Genomic DNA, 12,994 nt, shown 5'->3' with positions numbered 1-12,994 from the left:
GGATACTTTTTAGCGCGGACCCGACGTCCATATAATTGTAAGTCAATAGACGTATCAATGTCCGACGTTATATCTCGTAATGACTCCTTGAGGAAAAAAGTATTTAAAATTTCTTAAAAAGGAATTGGTACCGCACAAACCAGGAGGTCTATTCCCCTTCTCCGTCCGAAACAATTGCCGTCAAACAAGTAATACGCGACTAAATTGAAAGACACATGATGCGAATGAAGCTTCATACTTGACATTGTGTTTTGATTTAGTCGAGTGTTATTTATTTTACAGTAATAATTGGACGGAGAACGGGAATAAATCCCCAGATACGAACATTCATTTGAAACATTTTAGTCACCCAAAAAATTGCCCGGGTATATTTTTAACATACTTATTTTGATCACGATCACCATCTGAATATTTTTTGCTATACTTATGTCTATTTCTAAGGCGCTATATTAGCGAAACACCAGATAATCACTCAACTATTTTTGTCAACGAGGTTACGCTTAATAAGCAATTGTGATAAAATTTATTACGTCGTCTGTTTGAGTTATGTAAGGGGCAGTGTTGGCGTCATGTAAAGCTTCCCTAGAAGCGCAATTTTCTGTGTCTACGTTCACTGTGTTCTCTATATCATCAAGAAAATAATAGTCGCCTTTTGCTTCTGATAATAAGGCAATATAATGTATAATAAAGAGCAACAGTAGAGGTCGTTGTGAAAGAGTTCGTCCAGTGAAGTACTGCCACCTTAAACCTGTTTCTGCCGCCAAACAGCAATGTTAGCATTACTGCGTTCCGGTATTGAAGGGTGCTGGTGAAATTACAGGCACATGGGACTTATGTCTCAGGGTGACGGGCGCAGTGGCAGTGCCCCTCAGATTTTTGCGATTTAAAGCTCTGAGTAGCACTGCAACTATTACCAACAGGCATGTAGCTTACTATAAGGCACACACGACTTGTTCGTCCCGTAACTCGATATTATAAAAAAAAAGATTGGTACGAAATTAGTTAACTATAAGGAAATCACCACATTTATTAACGCGAAATCGCTCGAAACGTTCGGCAAAACCTTTATGTCCACGCAATAAAATCGAAAACGACGTTATGCGTTTCGTATTGCTCGGATCGCCTATTACATCTTTTTATAACCGGCTTAATGCGATATTGTGTGAAATAAGTTGTTATACAAGTACATTATTTTTAAATAAGTCATGGTGAATAGTGAAAGTACGAAAATAAGCACACACGAATTTTGAATGAGATTTTTTTTTAATTTTACATAGTATTTAACCGATTTTCAATTTCATAAGTATATTATTCAAAATATTATGTTTCACAAACTGCTTCCAGTCGCTAGTGGATGTAACTATTATTATTATGACCGACATACAGACAGTTATAGACTCAGGATTCACCTGATGGTTGACGCCGGATGATGAGTGGCTACCTATCGACTTATACTCTAATTCAAAATTCACTTTTCGAATGTCAAATTTAAATAAAAGTCTTTAGTATTCCTCAATTTAAATATCAACATAAAGCCACATGGAAACGTCACCAAATCAATTTACGAACACAGTGCAACGTTCCAAGATAATGTAACAAATATGTATACCCAAAATTAAACGAAAATGTAGGGTTGTTTTCCTTACAATCTGTCACAATTCTTTATTGAATATTTTATCATAATGATCTTACGGGCTGGTATACGTTATTCGCCATCATACCTCCTATTTGTACGACATAACTATGCCTTTAACTTATTTTATGACATATATGGATGTCATTCCCGTATTGCCATAATTGTACAATTTTAACAATTACAGTGAAAATAGTGATGGGATAGCCTAAAGATTCAATTTAAACGTGTGTCTATGTTCAAATTTGACATTAAAGGCTGCCCCTTTGTGTCTGTATTTTGTAACTATACCTCAGAGGACGGAAAAAAAAATTATACCTACGTGTAGTCTATTCTTGTAGCCGCTATCTAACTATATTTTAACTTTGTTTTCCTCTGCAACATCATTCGACATCGTTTTTCTACGACAAGTTATGGCTAATCGTTATATGTAATATTTTCTATATTTCATTTCCTGTGTTTCTCTAATCCGTTAGGCTAAGAGATATTACGTACGAGATCTCCGTTATTATTTAACAGAACGTTTTATCGAGTAGGTACTTGCGTTGAAAATAAAGTGCGTAAACATTTCGTAATGCATCGATGTGATCGGCGAATGGCAACGATCTTCGTAAATCCTTAACTAACACTTAAAAACGAAAGTATGTTACCTGTTATTGTAAAGTATGTCTCTGTACTATGTACTAATAATTAATAATATAAAATATACTTAATTAATATATATAAAATATACTTACTCATAAGAATGTTGTGATAAATGTTATAAATTAGCCGTTTCTGTATATTGAGAAAACCAAAAAAAATATTAATAATTTTATCGAGTTCTTAGGTTTTGGCAATTTTTACACATAGGAAATGAAACTATTTTTCTGGATTTAAATCGCGTATATTTGTTTTTTCAAACAAACCGACGTTTCGGGCCCTTTACAGGTCCCATGGTCACGGTTGACTGAGGTGGTACCAACCTTCAACCAGTTATGTCTAATATTAATGCAAACCACCCTATTTTATCACTATAGTTACTAGTTTCATTATGGAAGACTGTACCACTTCAGTCAACCACGACCATGGGACCAGTAAAGGGCCCGAAACGTTCTTTTGTTTGAAAAAACAAATATACGCGATATAAATCCGGAAAAATAGTTTCATTTCATATTAATAATTTTATTTTATTCTATTTTCATTATTTTTGGAAAACTTACAGCTAGGTAACAAGAATAGAATAAAGTATAATACACGCCTGATAGGCCAGTGCATGTAAGCAGAGGGGTAGTTAAAAGTTTCCACAGATAATTATATACAGTGATACAAATAAACTACAAAGTAAGTTGCCGACTTAAAGAAAAAAAAACATAATAAATAAAAATAACGAAATTAAAAACGTTAAACGTTAAACGTTATTTGAAGAAAAAAACATATCACTGAGTAAGCGTTTTAGTTTACTTGTACTGGTGTTTAACAAGTCCACTAATAATAATAATAATAACGCACTAGAGAAATCCTTGGTCGCGGGTGCCATGGACATACACATAGACAACTACAAATTGCACCCAAAGTCACTAGAGTAATAAGAATATTCGACAAGTAATCGACAAAAGTCACAAGTCAGAAGAACAGTTTTTAGAACATCTCGGTCTGCTGTTCTTTATATTTGTATATTTATCCATCACGTAAAAACTAGACACTCCGAAATTGAACGGGGTTATGTTTAACAGTTGCATAATCTTACATAAAGTGAATTTAGAATAAGTATAGTTTAAAATAACACTTATAATGATTGTATTGCCCAAAATGAGTTTTGGTCTTGCTGTCTTGGAAAAATGCAAGACCAAAGCCAAGACCGCTTAATTGTAGTAAGACCAAGACCGACCCTGTAAGATTTGGGCAAGAACAAGACTGAGTCTGTGAGACTTTTGCGGTCTCGCATTTAGCTTTGAATGGAGTTCTTGCGAATTTTATGCCTAAAATTATAACCTACCAATATTGTCATAAAACTACTAATTCAAACACAGGTTTACTTATTAAAACAAGCGTAATCGGATATAGCAAACAGCAGCACAGTATTTCAAATTGTAATATTATGCTCTATCTCTTTAATGAGTTTGAACGCTAATGTAGTTTGAAAGAGAAGTCACAGTTATTTTGATTTGCCATCAGTCGGATTACATTGGTGGTATCATGTACATTTGTGTTAACCCACAGAATGACAGTTTCCAGATACTGAGCATTAAAGATTTTAATTATTTCATTTATCATTGATTTTATCTATTATCATTGCTCCTTTATTTCGCGAAGTTCCGCGATCTATTATTTGTCAAAGCATTTGTAATTAAGTAGGTGCTGCGTCTGGTAAATAAATAACAATGGTTTAAGCAAAGTTCTATATCTCAAGAAAATTAAGACCTTTATATAACAAGGGTGGTTTAAACATTTTTATAAACACGGAAAAGATATCTGCAACGTCAGTGCTTGCTGAGAGGTTATTTTCTAAAACATCTCACAAATGACGGGTCAGTCAGGTTACTTTGTATTAATTCTTGGTCAAACGAAATTATATAATGTAAACTGTAAAATAAGAAAATCTTGCACTTATTTTAATTTATAAGGTACTTTTTATTTAAATAAATGATTAACCTAGCAATAGATTACCTTTATTCTATAATTTTTCCTATCTACAATGAGGGCCTGTCACAGAAATTTAAATATAAGTACATTTTAGCCACACGTTAATATAAATTAGCTTAATTAATCGGTAATCCGTATTGTATGTATAATAAGTAGCAATAGGTAATTGCCAGACTTGCAACAAGACCGAGACAAGACTGAGTGTGCAATCCAAGACCAATGCCAGGTGTACCGACGCGAAACCAAGACCAAGGACTAGGGTTAGTCTCGTCTTGGTCTTGCATTGGGCAACACTTCCTAATGGTGAGTCCTGATGCCGCCAAATTAATTTGTTTACCAGTCCATGTCAATAGGTTATTCACATAGTTCTTTTTTTCTACGTAAATTATTATTCGATTGCATTTTAACTATGAAAAAGCGTTTTAACTCGTTACAATTACAATTACCTTTTGGCATAACACCCTTTAAGGAGACGCCACGTGATGTGATGGCTAACCGACTTGCCATAATTTTTCAAATAAATTAGAGAGTTCACCGATTCATAGTCAAAAGGAATCGATATTATTACCGCGGCAAAAGGTCGATCGTTATTTGGTGTATCTCTTAAATTTTACACAAATAGTAGATCTCCCCGACCTACAGATTTTTCAGTGAATTGGAGTTTGTAATTTTCTCTATTTGAGCTCTCTTTCAGTTAGTCACTGGTCATCTTTTCAAGTTTCTTTGTACCTCAAGCAACCTAGACAAAAAATGGATGACTTTGGTGCAATGAAACGTACATTATTTTTATGTGTAAGAAACGTACAAATATTAACAAAGAAACACAGTTTACATATGAACTCATGAACGTACATAACCCGGTTACAATGTGAAGGGTCATTTTTGTGAAGAAATTGCATCGTGTGCCCAATTAATTCTAGTCAAATCGGCGACTCGAAATATTACGAAATTATTACGTAATTCGGTCACTTTTTGGCGTAACACATAATATTTTCTGTAGGGCAACTATCGATGGGAAAACGATGGTGATTCATTATATTCCATATAATTTTATAATTTAAAAGTTATACAAATTAATAAGGAACATTTCTACAAATAACAAGTCTGTGTATTACAACGGTATGCTTAAAAATGCATGCACACACAGCTTAAGTGATGGAAAAGAGATAAAGCAATCTAACTGGGTTTTCCGCTCATTATTTTAGGGACTACTTTATATAATTAATTCGTCTTTGAACATGGTTATAAAGGCTTTTTCCGTAATGCCGATTTGAGCATAGTTATAGGAGGTTAGTCAGACGAAGACGTTCTTTATAATGAACATTATGGTAAACGCAATAAAGGTTTGAATTGAATTGCATTAAACCTTTTTAGATAAATAAAAAATCAACAGTAAGTACTACTCATAGTATGTGAATATGAATTTATACAAGCACTTAGATATAAAGTACCTGCTGCTACAGCGCTAGGTACTCGCCGCAATATATGTAATATAATTACTGGGTTTATTTCCCAACTTTACTGTTACGATAGAGGACTTCGAAAGTTGTAAATATTTATACAACGATTGCCTTCGAATTCTTGTTTACATAAATATATTTAGCAATAAAAAATGCTGGTAAAGGCAGTGTCTTTATTAACAAGCAATGTTTTTATTAACGAAAAAGTTGACGTTTCTTTCAGCTTATATTATATAATACTGTATATATACATCATTGACTTACAAATAAAATACATATATAGTATTCATATATTGATATATTACGAGTAATATATTAATTATATTAATTAAGATTAACTTAGTTTAACGGTACGTGAGGAATTGTGATGTATCGGTAACATGTCGGCGAAGTGGCGAAAGTGTACATAACTCCTTAATGACCTGTATTGTATATTATTATTGATAGAATTTGAAATGAAATGGCATCAAGGTACTCTACACGGGTATTTCTCATTTAAAAAAAATACTGTGATCGTCAGTTTCCTAACATGTAGTAAGGGAGAAGGAGACGCCTTTGAACAGGGGCACACTCTGAACAAACGCGTTTACACAGTAAGTTAAAATAAAAATGTAGTAGGAATTATATTTATACGAGTAATTAGGCACCAACGAGGCCCATACCTGTCAGTGGCAACGTCAGTGTGCGCGCGGCAAAAACTGAATAAGAGGCCGTGTTTAGTTCCAGTGTCGAAAAGTGAACATTCTCAAAAATAGTTGTAAGGATATTACTGGAATAATATAGATAATGGTGAATTGAACTTTGCTTGCCATATGGATTGTTTTATTGCTAAAATATTAAACGTACTGTTTGCAACCATTTTTATTGTTTATTTTTATTCTGTTTTGTACTATTCCTGTGATTTTATAATTGATTACTTATGAAGACGCTAAGTTTTTTTTATTTTTTGCATTGCTATTAATCATTTAAACATTAACTGAGTTCCGTCCAAACTTTTTCGTAATAGTCTTGTGATTATAGATTTAACTAAACAGGTCGAACAAGTATAATATATTGTAAAAGATATTTGGTAACGGATTTAATAAAATGACGATGAGTAGAGATGAGAAGACATTACTTTTTTCAACCCCTATAATTAGGTCCCTTCAGGGCTGCGAGTTTGGTGAGTATATTTACCTTATATAATAAGACCAAAAGCAATCAAATCTACCATCAAAAACATATAAAAGAAGTTTCCACTTTTTAAATTTTTTTTCAACCGGAAGTAAAAATTGCCCATACCACTTGAGATTACAAAATTGTTAGAACACTCTGAAGTGTCATGGTCACAAACCAAACAAAAGGTTGATGACAAATGGCAACATTATAATTATGTTTTTAAAAACACAAATATACTGGCTGTCCTTGATAGTCGTCAACACTGTCATGTAAACTTTCTTAAAACAAAATTTCTTAAAACTACTTTAAAATAAAAATTATATATACGAAAGCATATTAATTTACATTTATTAATTTTATATTTAATTACATTACAAAAGAAGCAATACTTTCTACTCAATTCTTAGTTCAAAATAATTATTGTAAATATTAAATATGAACAAAATAAGCAAACTTTAAACTTCGGTGTTGTTCTTAGGGGAACCTCTCTTTTACTATACAATAATACGTTTATGCAATTCCTTTTAGGTATTTATTTGGTATTTACCGATTCCAATTAGATAACGGTTTTTATTTCTTTATTTTTGTTATCAACAAAATTGTTAGTTCGTTAGGTTTCAGAGGATGCCATAAATACTCAGCTACAAAAATATGGAATGATCTCCCGCCTCCCTTACTTCAAAAAATGTCCCGATCGTGTTTGATTTCGCAGCATAAGGGTTTATTTTTTAAGTCACAAAAATAAGGAAGCATGCCTCTAGTGTAAGATAGTTATTACTTTATTTATAAATTAGTATTAATCTATTACAACCCATAGTAAATTGCATTGATATTAAGTATTACAGTGATTTGCTTTATGTCTTAATTAGTTAATATGTAGTTAGTAGCTCTATTTGTGAATGACTACTAATTTAAATGTGCGTGTTGTGAATTACATTATATTTAGTTTTAGTTTATGTTTGTGTGCGCGCGTTTATTTATATATCGCTTGTCTACAATATCGGGGACAAGCTGAAAATCAGTGCTGTGTATGAGCATATGCTCTACACAGTGTGTGCTGAGCTTCTTCCACTGCTACACAGTAATTGTAATTGTTAAGGTTGTATATTGTAATTGTTATATTTTTGATGTCATTCAATAAGTTAGGTTTAATATTTTGCGTGGTGAATAAATGGTTTAAATGTTATTGTTAACTAAATATACATTAAACATTGGTCGTGTTTCACTACTTTGTTTACTCGTAGAAAAAGTAATGTATGCAATCATTACATAATTAGGTCTTAAAATCTCGTACCTACTACTTAGGCCACTCGGCAACGGTACTCCACTTTAAGAACCCTCATTATGCAACGATTGCTTAAAATACTACTGTAAGATCTTGATGTTCATCATAATCAAACAATAGATGCATACTTTCGTAATTATTAACATATATATTTCAGTTAATGAGTGCGATGTTTAATATTTTGACGATATTTTTTTGTTTATAATACCAAAAGACAGAACGAACAAGTCGTGCGCCTGTAATTTCACCCTTCCTTCTCTCGCAAGGAGCTCTACTGTTACTACAACATTTGAAACGACGATTTGAAGTGTAATATGACTACCTAAGAAGTAAACAACTTTGAAGGAAATGGCTCCGCACTGCAAGCTCTGTGGCATCTAACTCGGACTTCCCGCAAGACTTGGACTTTCGGGAGACAGGCGTTTTCGCGAATCGACTATATCTGATTTGCCCAGCACACAGCGGCCGAACTGTACAAGAATTTTGCAACTACTTGAAAGTAAACTCACAAATATGCTGTTTATCGATGCATTTGAATTGAAGATGTGTGCGAGCACTAGTGTTGTAAGCCCTGTGAAACAGGCAACGATACAAAGACAGGAAGTTACAGTAAATCTTTTTTAAAATACATTAATATTAGTATTTACTAAAAAATAATTATTTTGATAGAATACTTTTAGTTTTTCTACAATGAGAAAGGTTTTATGCATTAATAGCTTAATTTTTCAACAAACGTAAATTTTGATGAAGTTTATAAAGCCGTTTATAGTACATACATATACTATTTACTTAGTGCTGTTCAGAGCATATTCTTTTACTCGTAATATGTTTTCACTAAACGGAATGACCAACATAGTTAAAAATAATTCTGACAAAATTGATACTCTGAATGAACGGGCTTGTTTATCTAAGCGAAGATCCCTCTGCCTATGGTATCCGTCTGGGATACACGCTTGACAGTAAGTAGAATATAATTATTAAAAAATATCACACCCCCATACACGACGCGATAGACTTTTCTTACAGAATCTTCCGTAATCGATTAGAATAATCCTATAAATTGTATATATACAAATATTGTAATGATATAATTCTATTGAATGTACAATTTTGTTTACTAATTAGCGTAACTTGACTTTTCTCGCAGAATCATCAACTGTTATTATTTATATTATATATTTCATTATAAAATGTCTAAAGTAATAACGTTGGACCTTAGTGGCCAAGATATATCACAACGTCTCAGCTCCCGTGCCTGTTTACCATACAGTGCGCGTCCTCGCCGTCGTGAGGCGCAGAGTGCGCGTGAATCGTCGTCTGCACAAACGCTCTACTTTTGCCCTCTTACGCAAGTGGAATACGTGACACTTTGCTTGTGCAAGCACAGGATAAAAGGTGCATATTATGGAGATTCCCAAAAAAAGATAACCAAAAAACATCTAATGCATATTCCTTCTTTTTTATGTTTTTCTGTCCATTCATAAAAAAACTTCTGAATTTTGAATGTCCCGTCGAATTACGTTTTAACCAGAGTTCTGATTCTGTATCATAAACAACTCTGAACAACCAAACTTCATAAAAACCGTGTAAAACTCTCAATTTCCGAACTATTAAATTTTAAAGCCGTTTACAAAATGCATTCGCTGCCGTTTTAAGTACACTTAAATTTATTGCTTGCTACCAACAATATCTATGTACTACTTACTACCTTGCCAAGACTTTCAATTTTGGCATCATTTAGAGAATATAATTTAACTTTTAGATTATTAAATTTGATTGCCTCTTTGGGACAACAGCCGAAAATCGCGGATAAATTGACATCCGTGGGAAAAGACTGAAAAGAACATATGTACCTGGAGCAAGGTTACGGATGACATCTTGGGATGACGGTTGACCGGAAATAACATTAAGATACCGCAACGGCGTATTCGAGTTGCCGAGGTCAGGTCCCGCTTTACGTCGCTGTGCAACGTATAAGTAAAGTGTAAAACATATTATTATAGCAACAAAGAGTAGGTATAATTGCTGTTTTCTTGTAATAAATCGCGATGTTTAGCAACAGATAAGCGCAACACGGAGAGGTGAACATGATCTAATAATAAAGCATATCGTGATTATTTTTAATACCTAAAGTGGCTATCCTTGAAGTTTCAACTTTCCCCTCATAAATATTTGTTTTGAAACCTACGATTATGCTCGCGAGTGTACCAGTGGTCATTTCTCTGGTGTCGCAACAATATGCGTCGACGCATGTAGATCGAAGCAACAAACAAGTGGAATTCAAATTTCAAAAACAAAATATTCAAACTGGGTTAAAATTTCGTCGAGTAAGGCTAATTTAAATTCTGCACTAAAAGCTCGAAACACTATTACACAGAACCAGTCTGTAACTAGGTTGACGCAGTATTTATGATTGAAATATAGTGTTGACCTGGGTCATGAATACAAACACTCTGTTTTATCACTTTTTTAAAGCAACCGCGTAGGCAGAGAATAAAGTGAATATTCAGAAGCTGACCAGCATCAACTTCTTGTGATTAATTTATTAGAACTACCACCACAGCGTCGGTCAAACAAGGCGACTGGTGACTGAAGTAGATACTTTCTTGTCAATAAAGCTTGTTATTCTTTTATTTCTTTTACGTAAGTACTTTCTTTTCTTTTGGGTACTTTAGGTAAGTACCTAAAATAAGTACAATATCAATAACAAAGAAAAAGCAACTTACAGGTTTACCTCTTTTTTTACCGACTTTAAAAAAGGAGGAGATTCTCAATACCACTGTATTTTTTTGTGTGTATGTAGCGCGATTACTGGTTTATTAGTGAAAGTTTTATTAGTGAAAGATGGTACCTCAGTATTGGTACCATTTAAATTTGAAGAATATACAGGTGGTAAACTGTAAAAGGGTAGCAAACTAGTGAATGAATCCAGTTTCGAGCACTTTCCGGTAACCAATTTCAATAAAACTTGGTAAATAGATGTAATTCCACGAACTTTTGAGGTCGGTTTTTTTATAATGATGTTATATTTGTTTACGTACACTCATTGCCGATTTCAAAAGGAGTCTGGAGAGTCCTTTTGAAATCGGCAAATAAAAACAAAATTTTATTTGCGCATAGGTATTGAGTAGGCGCTAAACATTTTTCACTACAACAAAATGACAAGGAAATCCACAGGATGTTGTATAAGGATCGCCTCAAGTTGCCATACTCAGGCGACGCGATGCTGTGACGCATAGAAACGAGTAATACAACATAAACTTTACCTTCTACATGATAAGGTACATTTCTTTAAACAAAAAAATTAAAATGCAGTAAGCGGGTGGGCGGCGGGGATGTCTAGCTGGGCCATGGCTTCGCCCGACACAGGTTATTAAATGTAATAAAAATAGAATTGAACCCAGGACCTCTGCGTAGCAGACCAGCACGCTAACCGTCCGCGGAAGCAGTTATATCCAAAGGAGGCATTGTTGTCAATTGATACTCGTTTGCTAGGAGACCAATTATTATTGTTAATATTTTATTATAATGGCGAAAGAACAGAGTAAAAAACATCGTTTGAAATTATGATGATGATGAAAGGATAGGGACACAACAAACAAATCTGTTTATTAGGTACATTAGAAATATAATTGTTCTACGAGTAGAATGATTCTAATTTACTTCTAATTTTTTTTAAAATATCAAGTGACGGGACAAACAAGTCGTGCGCCTGATGGTAAGCTACACGTCTGTCCATAATAGTTGCAGTGCTACTCAAGAGCTTTAAATCGCAAAGATCTGAGGAGCTGCAACAGAGTCCGTCATCCTGAGACATAAGTTGACATGTCCCATGTGCCTGTAATTTCACCAGCACTCTTACCCTTTAAAACCGGTTTTCTTTTTCCATTCTGTTTTACTTCTTACCTACTTTTCGATGTTCATTCTATTCAACAAAATCATAACCATTTATGTCATCTACACTCCGGCAACGCAAATGAAGCGCAATTTTTTTCGTCGCGTCGTCGCGTTGGTTATTGTGATGTAATAATATTTAGTGTATTATAATAAATATAATAATTTACAGAGCAAGGACTAATTACAAAATAGCTAACATAAATTTAACAAGGTGCATAAATATTAGGCTGTAGATTAATTCTAAACCAAATGAATATAAAAAGTAAATATTTTTTTATTTAGACAATAATAATTAGAATATTTTTATTAGAGGCTAATTTAATTGGGATCGTTGAGCACATTACGTTGTCTAATGAAAACAAACGTTATCATTCGATGTCATTAATTAGCTAAAATGTTCCAAATCCACTTATAATAGTACCTATATTTCAAGTAATCGCTTATTATGATTGAAGCCTCAGTAATTGGTGTTTAAACATCACCTCTTTTCTCAGTTGATGCAGGGATCTCATTCATAAAATGAATATTACTATACATTAAATGAACACCACGCCAACTTAATTTTTGGTCATGTTCTGTTATTTTTCTAAACAGCCATACTTATTTACTAATAGGTATTAAGCTAAGAAACGTCGGTATGTTTGAAAAAACAAATATACGCGATTTGAATCCGGAGAAATACTTTCATTTCCTAGGTATTAAGCTCCCCGATTTTTGTGAAAAAAAAATCTTGGTAAGACCTTCGACAAGGTACCGCATAACCTACTATGTAAAAAACTTTTCGTTTATGGCATTGGTGGTTCTATTTACAAATGGCTAAAATTGTATTTGAAAGATAGATTACTTTATGTGGTTAACAACGTTTATCGTTCTCAGTTGCAATGAGCAACATCAGGCGGCTCACACCTGGGACCAATTTTATTTAATATATTCATA

The sequence above is a fragment of the Hyposmocoma kahamanoa genome, unplaced genomic scaffold (assembly GCF_003589595.1).
Source record: "Hyposmocoma kahamanoa isolate Upper Pololo Valley unplaced genomic scaffold, ASM358959v1 100021, whole genome shotgun sequence".
Taxonomy (NCBI): Eukaryota; Metazoa; Arthropoda; class Insecta; order Lepidoptera; family Cosmopterigidae; genus Hyposmocoma; species Hyposmocoma kahamanoa.
The sequence above is the reverse complement of the archived record's forward strand: the minus strand, read 5'-3'. Positions refer to the sequence as shown.